Source organism: Mustelus asterias, chromosome 1 (genome assembly GCF_964213995.1).
Source record: "Mustelus asterias chromosome 1, sMusAst1.hap1.1, whole genome shotgun sequence".
Taxonomy (NCBI): Eukaryota; Metazoa; Chordata; class Chondrichthyes; order Carcharhiniformes; family Triakidae; genus Mustelus; species Mustelus asterias.
The window spans coordinates 139565865-139583512 of record NC_135801.1 but is presented as its reverse complement, the minus strand read 5'-3'; the positions used below and the strand labels follow the sequence as shown (position 1 = coordinate 139583512).

The following is a 17648-nucleotide window of genomic DNA, read 5'->3' as shown; positions in this document are numbered from 1 at the left end:
AGTCAATGCTCTATGTGGAAGCAATGAGAAAGACAGTGTATTTAGGAGCATACTTATGGGGATACCAGTGTCTGAGAGGTGGGCATCATGATGGAGAAGGGGAGGGAGAGAGTGGAACGGCATTCTGGGGTGTCAAGGTAGATCCAGCACCTACCGTATTTTGCATTTATTTAAGGGGTCCTGATGCCTCAGAACACTGGAAGGAAAGTGCTAGCTTTAGTGGGTTTCAGATAGTGCATTTCACCAACCTCAGGATGTGGGAGCAGTGGTGAGACTTGCAGAGTATTCCTGACAAAAACAGATTGGCAATAAGCAACAATGGTAGGAGGGAATCAGGTGCTCTGAGCGGAAGTGAGGGCTCGGACAATAGATCCATTTCTTGCTCGGGATACTTTCAAAAACAGTGACCAGTTTTTTTTAAAGAAAACTTTGCCCCCCACATCTACCAAATTTGCTTAGAAATTTGGTAACAGGATCCTCAGGTTCAATATCAGGAGGATGAGGTTTCTCACAAGTGTGCCACCTGCAGTAAGCGGGAAATTCTATGTTATTTAAAATGCTGACAATTTTAATGGGAACATTATTAACGGGAAAACTATTTGATTTCTTGACACATACTGGTATAGTGAAAAGTATTGTTTCTTGTGGACTATACAGACAAAACATACTGTACATTGAGTACATAGGGGAGACTTTCACCTTTGCAATCCAACTCAACATTTTTTTTTAGCACCAACCCTCCAAATCAGGGTTCTAAAAGTTGTTCCCTGGTGTGAACTTTTAAGAAATGTATTTTTAAATCATGTTCTCTGCACTTAAACAGCTTTGGTTTTCTTTATTGTTGCCAAACTGTCTGCGAGAAGCCCTTCAATAGCTTAAATGGGGTTTTGTTTATTTTTAACTCTGGGCCCTTTTATGACCCTGCATTGAGAAAGAGGTAAGATTGATTGACAAGTCAAAGTCAGGTGGTTCCTCCCCAGAAAAATCTAAGGATTAATTTTTAGTTCAGAAGGAGGTGGACATCAGACTGAAAAGCAGTATTTCTCTCTCTTCTTGGAAATGCTGCAGGTTCGTTGGAAACAAGGCTTTTTGTCTTCCTGGAGTGAAACAAAAATCTGCTGTTGGCTGTTTCTCTTTCTCCCTGGTGTTTTGAGAAGCTGTTCTGACTTCAAGCTGGTATGTTTGTATATCAAGAGGGCTGCCAGAAGTTACAAGACTGGGAAGTCAGAATTTCAATTCTCCACCCAAAGGACTAAGTTCCAGCATCACGTGAGCATTCGTATTTTCAGTGCTAAACCTGTGGCAAGAGTTTTGTTTGATTGGAGCATTGTCTATACTTGTTAAGGGTTATACAATATCATGATTGTTCTTTTGTTTGTAATTGGTAAAAGTTATTGCTAATTTTCTTTCTATAAATGTTAACTATATTCTTAAATAAATTTTGTTTGATAAAAGTTCCCTAGTGGGTCAGTTGAATCATACCTGAAGTGAAGTGTCCCATGCTCACCCTAGCCAAATTCAAAGTGCAAAAAAATGATCCAGGCAGACTTCATAAAACACTTGAGTTTCTGACCCAAATTATAACATTGGAGACAGCCACAAAGTGAAACCTGAAACAAAGGCAAGGTTCCGGAGCGAGAGAAGAGGGAAAGATGTCCACTACTGTACACACACACACTCTTCAAAATAAAGACATTATTGGAGCTCCTGTTAGTGACTCTAGAGCCATGGTCCCTCTCCCTGTTGTCTCCAGGATTGGCAGTGGCTCAACAGAAGGTAGAAAAGTTGGGATACAGACCCCCTGCATTATTTACTTCAGCTATATTGGCTGATTTCATTCAATTTAAATGTATTCTGCTGTCTCATATTCCTGAGTTTTAATTAAAATTCTCCCCCAGAACAGTTGATGGGAGTTATGAGCCACATCTCTGCAATCTAAAAATATGTGGTTTGCAGAGTTTTGCCAGCATTCATCAGCAGGATTTCCCTCGGTTTTCCCAGCACGTTTTATCTTTTCATTCTGTGACTGCATTTCTACATTTGCAGTGGGGAGCACTAAACCCAGATAAAATTTCACATGCCAATCATTACCAAATGCTTAAATGAGAAAGAATTTAAGTCACAAAGAGGAGCAGAGCGAGCAAGACCATAATTAGAGAAAAACAGATTTAATCATGTAATTGGGAAATTATGTTTTTCTCTTACTTATCATTGAAAGATCATTTGTGATTGCTTAAAAAATGAAATTGGAGAAGTTCTCAGTTAAACAAACTAACCCAAGTGCATCACCAGTGCTTCATACTTTGTTTCAGAATCTAGCCAGTATTACCTACATTCAAATAATTCAACAGCTAATATAGCTGTAACTAAGGTAGTCAGCAAATGTAATATTGAAGCCTATTTTGTACTTCAAACTGATGGCAGCAAGGAATCAGACTTGTATCCCAGAAGAAAAATGCAAACGTCCAGGAAGGGCCAGGTAGATTGACTCAGTTTCTCCGAGAGTCTATTCCTTGCAATGGTCCCAGAATCTGTCCTATTACTGCCACCTCTTTGCCTATCAGGTTCCTGATAACACGCTGAATACTGAAAGACTAGGTGTCAGGGCACTTGATTACTCCATCTTTTCTTTACCTTTTCCCTGAATACTGCTGGCTCTCCACTCAATCCTGTGTCCTTGCTACCTTCATGAAGTGATGTTCAATGTGGAAGAGCACAGATTCATTAGCCGTATGTTGCCAATTTTTGGCTTGAAGCCATGAGACTTCATGGGCTCCAAAGTCAACGTTGAGGATTCCAAAAAGTCATGATCCTCTCCATTCTGGTGAGTCAGTCTTGCATCTGGGATAAGTGATGCAGAGAGATGTGGATGGAGGAGGCTGGGTCATTGGCTTGTGAACCTGATTCTATGTACATGACTATGTCAGAATCTTGTTTGACTAGTCTGTCACAGAGCTCTCCTAACTTTCACAACTCTCCAGACATCAGCAAGGTTGACTGCGCTGTGTTCCTTTATTGTGTCCTCATTCAATAACTAGGCCGCAGTTTTGATTCTAGTTTGTCTTGAATGGTTTGATGCAACTGAGTGGATTTTTAGGCCACTTCAGATGAGAGTTAAGAGTCAATTATGCTGGTGTGGGACTAGAATCACTTGTAGGCCAGACCATGCAAGGACAGCAAATTCCCCCCCTCACTGAATTTGAACTCAGTAGCTTAACCACTTTACTATTCCACAAAATACATTTGGCATGCAAATTTATTTTTTTAAAAAAGCAAAAAAAACAGGATGTGAAGACAAGATTTTCCATACATTCCTAGTTGATCTGTCATGGCTTTGCAGAGTGAGTCAGCGATTTTTTAAAAATCCAATCATGAAATGTGGCCGTTGCCGAAAAGTGAACCACATTATAGGCCAGACCTGATACGGATGGCAAATTGCCTTCCTTAAAAGATGATAGTGAACTTGATGGATTTTTACAATATGCCTATAAGACCATAAGACGTCGCAGAATTAGGCCACTTGGCCCATCAAGTCTGCTCCGCCATTCAATCATGGCTGATTTTTTTCTCAGCTCCATTCTTCTGCCTTTTCCCCATAACCCCTGATCCCCTTATGAATCAAGAACCTATCTCTCTCTGTCTTAAAGATGCTCAATGACGTGGCCTCCACAACCTTCTGCGACAAAGCATTCCACAGGTTCACCACTATCTGGCTAAACAAATTCCTCCTCATCTCTGTTTTAAAGGATCATCCCGTTAGCCTGAGGTTGTGCCCTCTGGTTCTAGTTTTTCCGACTAGTGGAAACATCATCTCCACATCCACTCTATCCAGACCTCGCAGTATCCTGCAAGTTTCAGTAAGATCCCCCCTCACCCTTCTAAACTCCAACGAGTACAGACCCAGAGTCCTCAACTGTTCCTCATACAACAAGCTCTTCATTCCAGGGATCACTCTTGTGAACCTCCTCTGGACCCTTTCCAAGGCCAGCACATCCTTCCTTAGATACGGGGCCCAAAACTGCTCATAATACTCCAAATGGGGTCTGACCAGAGCGTTATACAGCCTCAGAAGTACATCCCTGCTCTTGTATTTTAGCCCTCTCAACATGAACGCTAACATTGCATTTGCCTTCCTAACTGCCGACTGAACCTGCATATTAACCTTGAGAATCTTGAACAAGGACCAAGTCCCTTTGTGCTTCTAAATTCCTAAGCATTTCCCCATTTAGAAAATAGTCTATGCCTCCATTCCTCTTTCCAAAGCCACTGGCTTCATGGCCACTATTACTGATACTATTTTATGATTCCAGATTTATTTTTAGTTAATTGATTATAAATTCCCCCATGGGATCTTAATTCATGTCTCTGGATGACTTGCCCAGTAACATATCTATTCTCCCATACCGACCATCTCTGCTGCCTTCATGTTGCCATTTCCGCCTTTCTTTCCCTTCTGTGTTTTTGCTTTTCTTTATTGTCCACTTCTCTGATTTCTTCTAGGTGGGAAAAGAAGGGTGGAATGGTATAATATGTGGGGAAAGAAGCAACAAGCTGTCGTAAACGGCATCTCTGGTGGAAATTTCAGGAAAATAAATATGGACCTCAGGAACCTCCTTTCCTGCTGCACATGCTTCCCTCAAACCTTCCCTCAACCTGCAGCATGGTAGCACTGTGGTGAGCACTGCTGCCTCTCAACGCCAGGGACCCGGGTTTGATTCCCGGCTTGGGTCACTGTCTGTGTGGAATTTGCATGTTCTCGTGTCTGCGTGGGTTTCCTCCGGGTGCTCCGGTTTCCTCCCACATTCTGAAAGACAGGCTGATTAGGTGCATTGACCCGAACAAGTGTCGGACTGTGGCGACTAGGAGAATTTCACAGTAACTTCATTGCAGTGTTAATATAAGCCTTACTTCTGACTAATAAATAAACTTTACTTTTTACTTGCCTCTGGCCCACTTTCAACACTTAGCCTTTTATTTTCTATCACCAGCCGAAGGGTTAAGAGGTGCCATAATTCTCCCCCTCGGAATTAGTTATTATCCTTGCCTTTTGATTGTTCTGTAATCGCTCACAGCCCTCCAGTTACTCTCTCCCACTGGGATAGTTGTCAAGACGTCCCCCACCTTCAATCTGTAACCACTCCTCTCCCTCCACTTCAATCTCCTTCCGTTCTTTACTCTCAAAACACCTTAATTTGATTTCAAACTTCAATTTGAATAAAAATTAGTAAAATAAAGCTGCTTTTCTGCTCCCACATTTCAAGTTAAAACCTGTCTGAATGGTGTAAATGATGGCCAACATGTTATATTAACACGGCGCCTTGAACATAATCAACATCCCAAGACACTTTACAGGACCATCACAAAACAAATTCGACACCGACCCATATAAAGTGGTCAAAGAGGGCAGTTTAAAGGAGGAAAGTGAGGTAGAGATGTGGAGGTGCAGGGAAGATATGCAAGAACTAGGGCCAAGGCAACTGAAGGCACATCAGCCAATGATGGGGAAAGCCAAATTGGGGGTGCAGAAGCAGCCAGAATTAGAGGACTGCAGATATCTCAGAGGATTATGGGGCTGGAGGAGATTTTGAGAAAGAGATGAGCCATGGAAAGATTTGAAAATAAAGATGAGGATTTTGAAATCAAGATGATGCTTACCCAGGAGCCAGTGAGCACAGGGGTGATAGAGGATTGGGACTTTGAGAGTTAAAACAAGGACAGCAGAGTTTCAAAAGACCTCAAGTTTATGGAGGATAGGATGAGAGAGAACAGCCAAGAATATGCTGGAAAAACGCAATCGAAACTCCAAAAAACAATCATATTGGACTTAAAATGGTAACTATTTTTCTCTCCAAGTTGCTGGCTGACTTTTTCTGGAATTTTGTACTTATTTCAGATCTCCAGCATGAGCAGCATTTTGCTTTTATTTCATGCATTGGAATAGTCAAGTCTAGAGGTAACAAGACATGAATGAGGACTTCAGTAGCAGCAGACAGGGACAAGTCGAGCAATGCTTGGAAGGTGAAAATGGGCGGTTTTTGTTATGCCACAAATGTGACATCAAAATCCCATCTCAGGATCACATAGACCAGCTTAGTTACAGACTTTCCAGGGAGCGGGGTGGATTTATCAGTTAAGAGTTTTGAGCAGGGACTGAAAACAATGACTTGTCTACCCAATAGTTTATTGGAAGAATCTTCGGCTCCTTCAGTTCTGGATCAAGTAATCAGTCTGATAATTTAGCAACAGTGGAGAAGTCAAGAGAACTGTATGAGGCAGAGCTTGGTGTCGTCAGTGTACAGGTGAAAACTAACATTGTGCCTTCAAATTATGTCAATGAGGGGCAACACAGATGAGAAAGAATAGGGCAGGGAGCAAGGATAGATCATTGCGGGACACCAGAGTTAATGCTTCAGGAACAAAAGCTATTACTAGCAATTATCTGGCTACAATTAGATAGATGAAAATGAAACCAGGTGACTACAGTACCACCCAGCTGGACAGGATAAATGTTGGAGGAGGATGTGATCTTGTGTCAAAGGCTACAGACAGGTTGGGGGGGGGTACCTTTGCTGCAGTCACATAGCATAGAAATCATAGAAACCCTACAGTGCAGAAAGAAGCCACCTGGCCCATCGAGTCTGCACCGACCACAATCCCACCCAGACCCTACCCCCATCTCCCTACATATTTACCCACTAATCCCTCTAACCTACGCATCTCAGAACACTAAGGGACAATTTTAGCATGGTCAATCAACCTAACCCGCACATCTTTGGACTGTGGGAGGAAACACAGCATGTCTCCTGTGACTCTGATAAGAGCCATTTCAGTACCGCAGGGGCACAAAACTTACTGGAGGCATTTAGACAGAGTCGTGGGAGAGACAGGAATGGATTTGATAAGTGAGGACACTCCCAAGGATCTTAATGAGGAAAGGGAGGTTGGAAATGGGACGGCAGTTCAGGGACAGGAGGGTCAAGGGTTCAACTTCTGAAGAGAAAACACCATTTACAATATCAGCTAACATGGGGTTCAGAGGGAGAGTTGGCTGATCATCAATTTCGTAGGAATAAGATTAAGGGAATACAAGATGTGTGTCATGGATAAGATGAGCTCAGAGAAAGCATGAGGGGAGAAAGGAGAAAAACTGGAGGAAAAATATTCAGGGCTAGGACAGCAGGGAGCGTTAAAGGAAATTTATTGAGTGAAATGGAGGGGCACGGCAATGGCAGCTAATAGGATTCTATCCTAAAGATAAAGGAGTCTAGGAGTTCCATGCACTTTCTATTAGCAAACACAAGTGGAGATTACAAGTTGGCTTATAATTGAAATTGTTCATAGCCAAAGTAACATTACAGGAAGACGAATGAACTTCCCCTCTCCCAAACAATTTAATTCCATTTTTAACGTTTGTGAAATGCAAAACAAAAGCTAGAACAAGTGGTTAACAGTGGTTAGCACTGCTGCCTCGCAGCACCAGGGACTTAGGCTCGATTCCTGGCTTGGATCACTGTCTGTGTGGAGTTTGCACGTTCTCCCCGTGTCTGCGTGGGTTTCCTCCGGGTGCTCCGGTTTCCCCCCCACAGTCCAAAGATGTGCAGGTTAGGTGGATTGGCCATGCTAAATTGACACTGTCAGGGGGACTAACCAGGGTAAATGCATGGGGTTATGGGGATAGGGCCTGGGTGGGATTCTGATTGGCACAGACTCGATGGTCCGAATGGCCTCCTTCCGCACTGTAGGATTCTATGATTCTATGAAGCGCATCCTCAATCACTGGGGGGAATCTTACCAAAAAATGGCAGTGTCTTTTCCGGCAAGAAAACAGGCATGTTTCACTCCAGAGAAACAGGTCAGATTTCTCACCAGAGCTTACAACAATCTGCCTAAAAAAAAAATCAAGGGAGTGTGTTTCATGACATCATGTAGGGCAAAGCCTGGCTGCCATCTTTAAAGGGCACTCTGATCATAGCAGGAATAAACCTTCCCATGTCTCCCAACCCACCAGCATGCTACAGAGGTGTCAGGGGCTCCCCTCTCCACCCCCGGTAGGAATTGGACTTCTTTCCTTCCCCTTTCGACAAATCTTCTGTTTGGTTGTGGTGGAAGGATTAAATGTTTGTAAAAAAGGTAGCAATCAAGTGGAATGCTTTGTCCTCAAGCTTGAGTGTTGTTGGAGCTGTACTCATCCAGGCAAGTGGAGAGTTTTCCATCACTGTCCTGACTTATGCCTTGTAGATAGGCAGCTTTTGGGGAGTCAGGAGGCGAGTTACTCGCCACAAGATTCTGAGCCTCTGATCTACTGTTGCAGCCACAGTATTCACATGGCTAGTCCAGTTGTTTCTGCTCAATGGTAAGCCCCAGTGACAGTGGGGGATTCAGCAATGGTAATGCCATTGAATGTCAAGGGGAGATGGTTAGATTCTCTCTTGATGGAGATGGTCATTAACTGGCACTCGTGTGACTCCAATGTTACTTGCCACCCCAAGCCTGAATATTGTTCAGCTCTGGTTGCATTTGGACATGGACTGTTTCAGTATCTGAGGAGCTGCGAATGATGTTGAACATCGTGCAATCAGCAGCCAACAGCCCCACTTCTGACCTTACGATGAAATGAAAGTTATTGAGGAAGCAGCCGAAGTTGTTTGGGCCTAGGCAACTATCCTGAGGAACTCCTGCTGTGATGTCCTGGAGCTGAGATGATGGAACTTCAACCTTCTTCCATTGTGCAAGGTATGTCTCGAACCAGTGGAGAGTTCTTCCCCTGAACTCCAGTTTTGCTAGGGCCCTTGGATGTTCCACTCAGTCAAATGTTGCCTTGATGTCAAGGGCAGTGACCCTTATCTCCCTATGTAACTTTAAAAAAAGATGTACGTTTTACTTGAGAAATATGGCCTTGTGTTTCTAAATTATTGGACAGAAAAGATGCTGGGCAGAAATGCTTTGGAGCGCTAGAAAATTATTCAATCAATAGTGATGATTGAACAGTACTGATACATCATGGGAAATCAAGTAAACTCACTCAGACTGCACACTCCAGAGTCCAGTTTAGTTGGGAGTTAAAGCCACAGCACTTGCAAAAGCCTGGGCCTAGAGTTGATGCAAGTGACAATGGCCTTGAAGCAGTAACTTTGATGAAGGAAAGCATTGTGGGTATATTTAAATGTGTTTTTAGATATCTATATTTCATATTTTTAATGTCGATTCAACCCTTACTTTGGAGTTAGAAATTTGAATTATTGAAGGGAAAAATGGTGAATGGCATTCATGTTCCAGAAACAGAGTGAACTGGAGGATCCCAATGGCTAACTTATGCCATTACAATTGAGAGTTTACGTAGCCATTTTCCATTATAAATATACAGTAACTTTTAATGGAAAAATGAAAAAAAAAATGACAATTAGTACACAAACACTAGATTATATTGCGTTAGAGATTATAGAAATGCTGAATATTGTGGCTCAGAAGGGTTCTATCAAAACATCACATTGGTTTCAAACAAATGCATGTTAAATGCATCCAGCCTATGTAGCACAATGGCACAGAGACCTCAGGTTCAGCCTCCTTCTGATAGCAACAGCCAGTACTTGCATGAAGAATGAACAAAGTGCTCGAGTGAAACCATATCCCAATTTCAATCAGTCCTTGAATTTGATGATCAGCCATAATCAGAATAAATGGTGGAGCAGGCTTGAAGGGCCAAATGGCCGCCTCCTGCTTCTATTTTCTATGGTGCAGGAGATAAGTAAAATCTAGAAACCTAAAAAGCAGTCCTCGTAATAGGGCACACAATAAAAGGGGTCCTTGCTTCTTCTCCAATTTCTATTGCAATAATATTTTATCTTTAAAGTATATCATTTTTACCTTAGAACTACCGACTGCTGCTGTGGAAAGAGGAAGGGCAATTGCACTTCCCACATGCCCCAAAGTAAACTGCTGGGGTGGGTGGGAGGACAAAAACATTGGAAGGACAAAAAAGTACTCCTCTGTTATTTTTTATTCTTGTTTGGGAGAAGGGAGAGATTTTCTTAAGGAATTGTATTATTTTATCATTTAAATTTAGGATAATTAATTTTAAAATGACTGCTTTTAATATAGACAACTTAGATTTTCTATTGAAATTAATTCAAGTACTTAAAGCAGCAGACAATCAATACCAACTTCAGCAATAGTTCATTTACATTCTATAGATTACCCCTGCATTTATGACCTTTTGGCCATTCTCTATCACAACACTAATACAGATTATCCACGCATACACCCACATCTGTAATCAATCAAATCCATTTTTTAAATTGTTGTTCTTTCACCCTCTTCACCTTTGGAGAATTCAATGACGTATTGGAAGGATTTGCAACTTGATTAACCAATCTGATAGGATGCAATGTCTATGACCTTCTATGGAGACAACCATGATTATACCAACCAATAAGATAAATCATTAGTTATAAACGCAGAAAACTTTTGTGGGCTCCTGCACCAATATGATGAGGGGATCTACCAGAATCTGATCCAGTCTGTGTGTCAACCCAGAATTCAGATACGGATACCTGGTCTTCATTTGCCAGTGCCTCACACCTTTTAACTTAAAGGAAAATACTACAACTCAACTAAAGGCTTGTTCCACATTGTCTGGAATGTATTCTCTTCCAGCTTCATTAACCAACTGAAATGTTTTAATAAACCAATTTAGAACTACTTTTGACCAGTGTTCTAAACTAAAAACATTTCAGTTTCCTCATATGGTATTGGCTGAAGAATATTAGAAGATTCTTTTGCAGATCATTCCAGAATTATAATAATCAACAGGAACCATGAAAACTAACACCTTATGCACCATACAATCCTTACTTTCAGTATTTTTGTGCAATATTGTCTTCTGTAACATGAATTTACTATCTACTATGAGCTTTCAGATGGTCTTAAAAACTATTTTTGCAAAATCACATTAAATAGTCTCCCAATTGTGCTGGACAGTCAGGGTTTGGATAATACATGTAGACAAACTTGATTGCTATGGTTATCAGGGGACTTCCAAAAACAAAAATATCTGTCCAGCAAATATCATAAAGTTAGAAGACTTAGAAAATAATTCAGGAGGTAACATTATATACCCCCCCATAACCAATGGATGAAAAAATTAACTTCAGGGATGTTCCTCAATGGTGCAAATGACATAACTGAAAATTTTCTGATCACAGAACTGAAACATTAACTTTGTCTCTCTTTCCACAGATACTCAGACCTGCTGAGTTATTCTCACATTTTCATCTCTCAGATTTCCAGCATCCTCAGTATTTTGCATTTGACAATATTTCTGCACTTCAGTTGCAGTTTAATGTTATATCATTACAGCGATTTGGTGCTGGGAAGAGTAGGCCCAGTAAACTGGAATCCAGGACTCAGTGGGTTAACCTGCAGATGCCAATACTTTTAATAAACCCTTTATAAAAAGGACGTTCCTATGGTCACCACGGGGATCCGGTCTCTTTCCAGATAAATCACACACACAACAAAAAAAACCCAATCCACCAAATGCATCCACAAGGACACACGTATTCGCAATTGTCTGATCAAAAAAAAAAATCATCTGACAAGTTCTCCGGAGTCACTCTTTTTTTCCTCCCTTATTATTAATGCATCGACTGACTGACAAATAAGTTGACAGATTAAAACCGTCACTGATCCCAGCCAACCCTTCACGTCCCCAACACCACCGGCCTCTGGGCAGGGACATTTGCCCCGTCAGTGGGGGGGCTGGTGATAAATGTCTCTGTTCATTCCTGGAACCCCCTTCCCCTACCACCCACCCGGACCATCACCTCAAAACCACCCCCTCCCCAGCAATTGCAGCAAAAGAAAGAGGATTAATGGCCGGGATTTAAAACTCGATGGAAACCTGCAAGTTTTTTTTAAAACACAAAAAAAACCAGGATACAACATTCCCCCCCAGCCCAACCCCCCCCAAACCCCCAACCCCCCCGACAACTGGGAAAGGCGATGCCCGTCTCGCCCATTGAATACCTTCAGGCGGCGAGCTGACAGACAAACCCCCTCCCTGCCAGACACACGGCTCATACCTCCACCGAGCAGCAGCAGCACTCACTCACTCACTGCTCACAGCTGATCTGTTGCGGCAAGTCGGGAGTTTAACTCCTTCCTGAAACTAACCACCAGCAGCCGGGTTCAAGCAGCTGGGAAAACAAGACAGTGAGGAACGCCCGCCCCTCTCTACCCCTGCCTCTCCCCCCCCCTCCTCCCAACAGCCGGCACCAAGCTAACCTCAGCACCCACCGCCCAGCCCAGCCCAGCCGAGCCGCCCCTACCTCTCAGACAGCCAGACACTCTGCTCCTCCACCGCGGTACAAACAAACCCCCAGAGCTCCTGAGCGGCCCCGCTTGACCCACACTGGCTTCCGTACACATGCATTCCTTCCGGCCTGTTGTCAGGCGACCGTGCTGGGCTCGCGCGCCGCCCCGCCCCACCACGCCCCCTCCCGAGCTGCAAGGCGATTGGACCGTCCCCACTCCCTCATTTGCATCTCCACGCGGAGGAGTTGGGACGTCGGGCGCGCACGCGCGCGTCCTTTCAGGGGGGGTTGTCTGTCAATCACCCGACGTCACAGACCGGCCAGGACCCGGTGCACGTGCTCCGTCTCGGGGCGGGGCGGGGCGCGGCGGCGGAGCACGTGAGGGGGAGGGGGAGGTGAGCCGCCAGTCAACTGGGTGGAAGAGGGCGACAGTCTGAAGCACTTCACCGCCCCAATGGGAGAGCGCAGCAACTGCCGCACATTGCTTCACACCTTTTCACCCTGTGGGGAGAGCGGGTGATTTGAAAGTTATTGTAAAGTTTATTGTTGCAAGTAGGCTGACATTAACACTGCAATGAAGTTACTATGAAAATCCCCTAGTCACCACATTCCCTGTGCCTATTCGGGTACAGTGTGCCACCGTGCCTGTTAGCAGTGAAGTGAATGAGCAGATGCTGTTTTGTAGGATTTGCAATTACATAGCACCTGTCACATTCGCTGGGCATCCCAAAGTACTTTACAGCCAATCAAGTACTTTTGAACCAAAACAGGAAATGCTGGAAAATCTTAGCAGGTTCGACAGCATCTGTGGAGAGAGAACAGAGCTAAAGTTTCGAGTCTGGATGACTCTTCATCAGCGCGTCATCTAGACTCAAAACGCTGACTCTATTCTCTCTCCACAGATGCTGTCGGACTTGCTGAGATGTTCCAGCATTTTCTGTTTGTGTTTCAGATTCCAACGTCTGCAGAAATGTGCTTTTATCAAAGTACTTTTGAAGCCCAATTGATTTGTAATGTGGACAACCTGGAAGCCAATGCGCCCACAGCAATGTGATGATGACAAGATAATCTTTTTTAGAGATGTTGATTGTAGGATAAAGTCAGGGCATTGGGGATAACTCCCATTACTGATGAATGGTCTCTGACTGGAAATTTTAGCTGTTTCTCTCTTCACAGATTCTGTCAAACCAGCTGAGTGTTTGCACCAAAACCTAGGGCACAATTTCAAAATTCGCGGATGACATGGAATTTGACAGCATTGTGGACTGTGAGGAGGATAGTGTACAACTTCAAGGAGACATGGACAAGTTGGTGGAGTGGGTGAACAGGTGGCAGATAAAGTTCAATGTGGAGAAATGTAATTGATTCATTTTGTTGGAAGAACATGAAGAGCTGGTATAAAATAGGGAGTATAATGCTAAAGGAGTTGCAGGAGAAGAGGGACCTAGGTATATATGTGCATATGTCATTGAAGGTAGCAGGACAAGTTGAGAGCGTGGTTAATAAAGCACACAGTGTCCTATGATTTGTTAATATTGGCATAAGGTATAACAGCTAGGAGGTTATGTTGAACTTTTAAAGGACAATGGTTTGGCCTCAGCTGGAGTATTGCATCTATTTCTAGGCACCACACTTTAGGGAGGATGTAAAGACATCGGAGAGAGTGCAGAAAAGGTTCACAAAAAACAGGCATGAAGAAAGATTAAAGCTTTTTTAAAATGTATTCATGGGATGTGGGTGTGGGATGTGGGTGGCTAGACCAGCATTTATTTCCCATCCCTAATTGTCCTTGAGAAGATGGCGGTGAGCTGCCTTCTTGAATTGCTGCTGTCTGTCTGAGGACTGTTTTCCTTTGAGAAGAGAAGGCTGACAGAAGATTTGATAGAGGCATTCAAAATCGTGAGGGGTCTGGACTGAGTAGGATCCTGAAAGGATCAAGAAAGAGATGGCGTGGATTTAAAATAATAAAAGAAGCAAAAGCGATTTGAGAAAAAAACATTTTCATACAGCGAGTGGTTAAGGTCTGGAATGCACTGTTTAAGAATGTGGTGGAGGCAGGTTCAATCAAGGCATTCAAAAGGAACTTAGACTGTTTTTTGAAGGTGAAGACTGTTCAGGGTTATAGGGAGAACGCAGGAGAATTTGAATAACTTTGCTCATTCAGCAAGCTGGGGCAGACACAATGGCTTCCTTCTGCACTGTTAACAATTCTATGATTCATCTTCTGTTGTTTTGGATTTCCAGGTCCACTGTATTTTGCTTTTGTATTTGGGATAACACCCCAGCTAAAATTTAACTTTAAAGCTGCTCTTCTTCAAAATAATGCTGTGTGACTGTTTCCATTCCAGAGATCAAACAGACCCTCACTTTAACTTCTCATCTGAGAGATGCCACCTACAACAGTGCTGCAATCCGACAATACCGCACTGAAGTGGGACTTTATTCCACAACCACCTGACTCAGGCGAGAGTGCTACACCAAGTGATGCCACCTACAACAGTGCTGCAATCCGACAATACCGCACTGAAGTGGGACTTTATTCCACAACCACCTGACTCAGGCGAGAGTGCTACACCAAGTGAGTCACAGATGTCACAGAGTTAGGTTTTGCTGCTGAAAAAACAACCTAAGGAATTTCAATATTGAAGCACATGGACTCAATTATTGCTGGAGTTGCCCAATTGTATCACTCTTCTCTGTTTTATTGCTGGGTGGGGAGTTAAAAGTTGAGACAGAGAATGCAAATCCATCTGTAAAGCATGCAAAAACTGGCCAATAATTTTTAACACTGATATAATTCCAACTTCCTGATAGCCCTTTTTTGTAAGCCTGTGATAATGTGAGAGCAAGAAGCTACAAAACGTACATGTAGTTATACCAATTACAAACAAGAAAAAAACAACCATTATGTTTTATAAACCTTAACAGCTAAATATACTGTTCCAGCCAAATATCCCTATATAAGCTTAGGCCTAGCACAGAAAGCAAGTATGCTGACATGATGCTGAATCTTGCAGCTTTCCAACCCCTGGATTACTCCTTTGGATGTTGAATTGAAAACACTGGGGCCTTCCGGATCTGGAACATTCAGCACACTTCGAAAGACAGAGGACAGAAGTTCTCTGTCCCCCCTGTCAAGGGAATCGTAGTGGGCGTGGGTGGACCATACAAAGGTCAGTTGAAGTCGGGCAGGAGGTTTTGGTCTTGGCATGAGTGCAGCCAGAAAACTTTGCCCAGAGACACCAACTTGCCTCCGTCTTCTAGCTTGCCAGCCAGCCACTGGCAGCAGAATTTCCAGCACCAGGGAGAGAGAGACACAAAAACACTGCAATCAACTTGCAGTCAAAAAGCTTCAAACAAACATGAAACTAACCCTTGGATTTACCCTGTGAAACAAAACTGTCCCAAGGAACCACCTGACCTGTCAACCATTCTTCCCCCAACAATTCAAAAAGGGTCATAAAACTCTAGGACTTTGCATTAGACCACATTAAAAATAAACAAGATGCTCATTATACTGCTTCAGCAACCATAAACATTATCGGTACAGACGGCACAGTGCCAAAACAGAAGGCCAGGTCTGCTTGAAAAACCTTGTGCATAGAACATAATTAAAATACATTTCTTAAAGGCACAGTAGCATCACAGTACCCACACTCAGGGACTGCAGCAGTTCAAAGGCGCAGCTCACCACCACCTTCTCAGGGGCAACCAGGGATGGGCAATAAATGCTGGCCTATCTAGCGACACCCATGTCCCGTAAATGATTTTTTAAAAGTCTAGTGACATTACTGCTACGCCACCATCTCCTCCAAAGAATATGATCAACTAAGCCACATAATAGCAATAGTGTGGAGTAATGGTAATAGTATGGTGTCAAAGTTCATGGAATGTATTCAAGATAACACTCAAGAAGCTTGGCACCATCCAGGACAAAGCAGCCCGCTTGATTGGCACCACATCTACGAACATTCACTCCCTCCACCACCGACGCTCAGTAGCAGCAGTGCGTACTATCTACAAGATGCACTGCAGCAATTCACCAAAGATCCTTAGACAGCACCTTTCAAACCCACGACCAATTCCAGCTAGAAGGACAAGGGCAGCAGATACATGGGAACACCACCACCACCACCCTCCAAGCTACTCACCATCTTGATTTGGAAAAATATCGCCGTTGCTTCACAGTTGCTGGGTCAAAATCCTGGAAGTCCCACCCTAACGGCATTGTGGGTCAACCCACAGTCCGTGGGCTGCAATGATTCAAGAAAACGGCTCACCACCACCTTCTCAAGGGCAACTAGGTTTAGGCAATAAATGCTGGCCAGCCAGTGATGCCCATGCATACATATATATATGTTTATGTTGTGGAACCAACTAGGGAACAACCCATTTTAGACCTAGTGTCATGCAATGAGACATAGAATGCAATTCACCCAAAAAATCCACCCAAGAAAAGCGTCAGGTAGGTGGGCGAAATTCTGATCACAATCCACCCACATTTATTCATTTTTTGGAGGGGGGAATGTGATTTGCCCAGCATTGATAGGTACACGGCTTAAACAGGCTGATTTGTCAGGTTCCTCAGAGAATAGAGTGCCTTTTCTAAAGGGCGCTCTAATCTCAGAGTAAAGTGATAGGCCTCACTCTTCCAAGAACATCGTGAGCCCCCACAGACAAGGGGCACCCCAACCCTTCAGCACAGAGGGGAAACCTCTCTCCCACCACCAGATTCCTTGATCACGCCACCCCCCCCAAACACCACACAGGCATCAGCTTGGTCCAAGCTCCCCATCACCAGAATCATCCCTCCCCAGATAACTGACACTTTGCTCTGGGGTCGCGAAAGGCCCCACCCCTTCAGGCCCACTCCTTGGCAGTGGCAGTGCCAACCTGGAATGAATGAACTGTGATCAGACTGTTCACCTGCTCAAAAGAGGAAGCACTTCAGAATTAATGGAACATGAAAGTGCTGTGCTAACAAACAGAGCTAAACTGTCCTTTCAAATAGGCTCATAAAAGTTAATAGAATGTGAAGTGATTGTATTGACAAAACTAACCCCTCCTTTGAAATAGAAGGAAAATACAACGGATGCTGGAATCTGAAACAAAAACAGAAAATACTGGAAAATCTCAGGGCTGGCAGCATCTGTGGAGAGAGAATAGAGTCAATGTTTCGAGTCAGGATGACCCTTCATCAGAGGTCAGCAGATCTGACAGCATCTGCGGAGAGAAAATAGAGCCAACGTTTCGAATCAAACCTGCTGAGATTCCTTTGAAATAGCCTGGACTAGTCAGTCAAAAAGCTTTAACAAGGTAATACACTAGCTGTTGGAT

At 43.5% G+C, this 17648-nt stretch overlaps 1 protein-coding gene across 6 annotated transcripts in view; it reads right to left on the bottom strand.

Annotated features, from left to right (window-relative positions):
- The window catches only part of atosb (atos homolog b), a 143909-nt gene extending 131425 nt beyond the window's left edge, over nt 1–12484 (bottom strand). For 3 of the 6 annotated variants that reach the window (XM_078219476.1, XM_078219472.1, XM_078219475.1), the window contains exon 1: nt 12327–12484. The gene's annotated coding sequence lies outside the window, so the exon portion shown is untranslated. Of the gene's footprint in view, nt 1–12024; nt 12240–12326 lie in introns of those variants that run through there. The other 3 variants (XM_078219478.1, XM_078219473.1, XM_078219474.1) reach the window with 3 other exon arrangements.
- Between the last annotated feature and the right edge of the window lie 5164 nt (nt 12485–17648).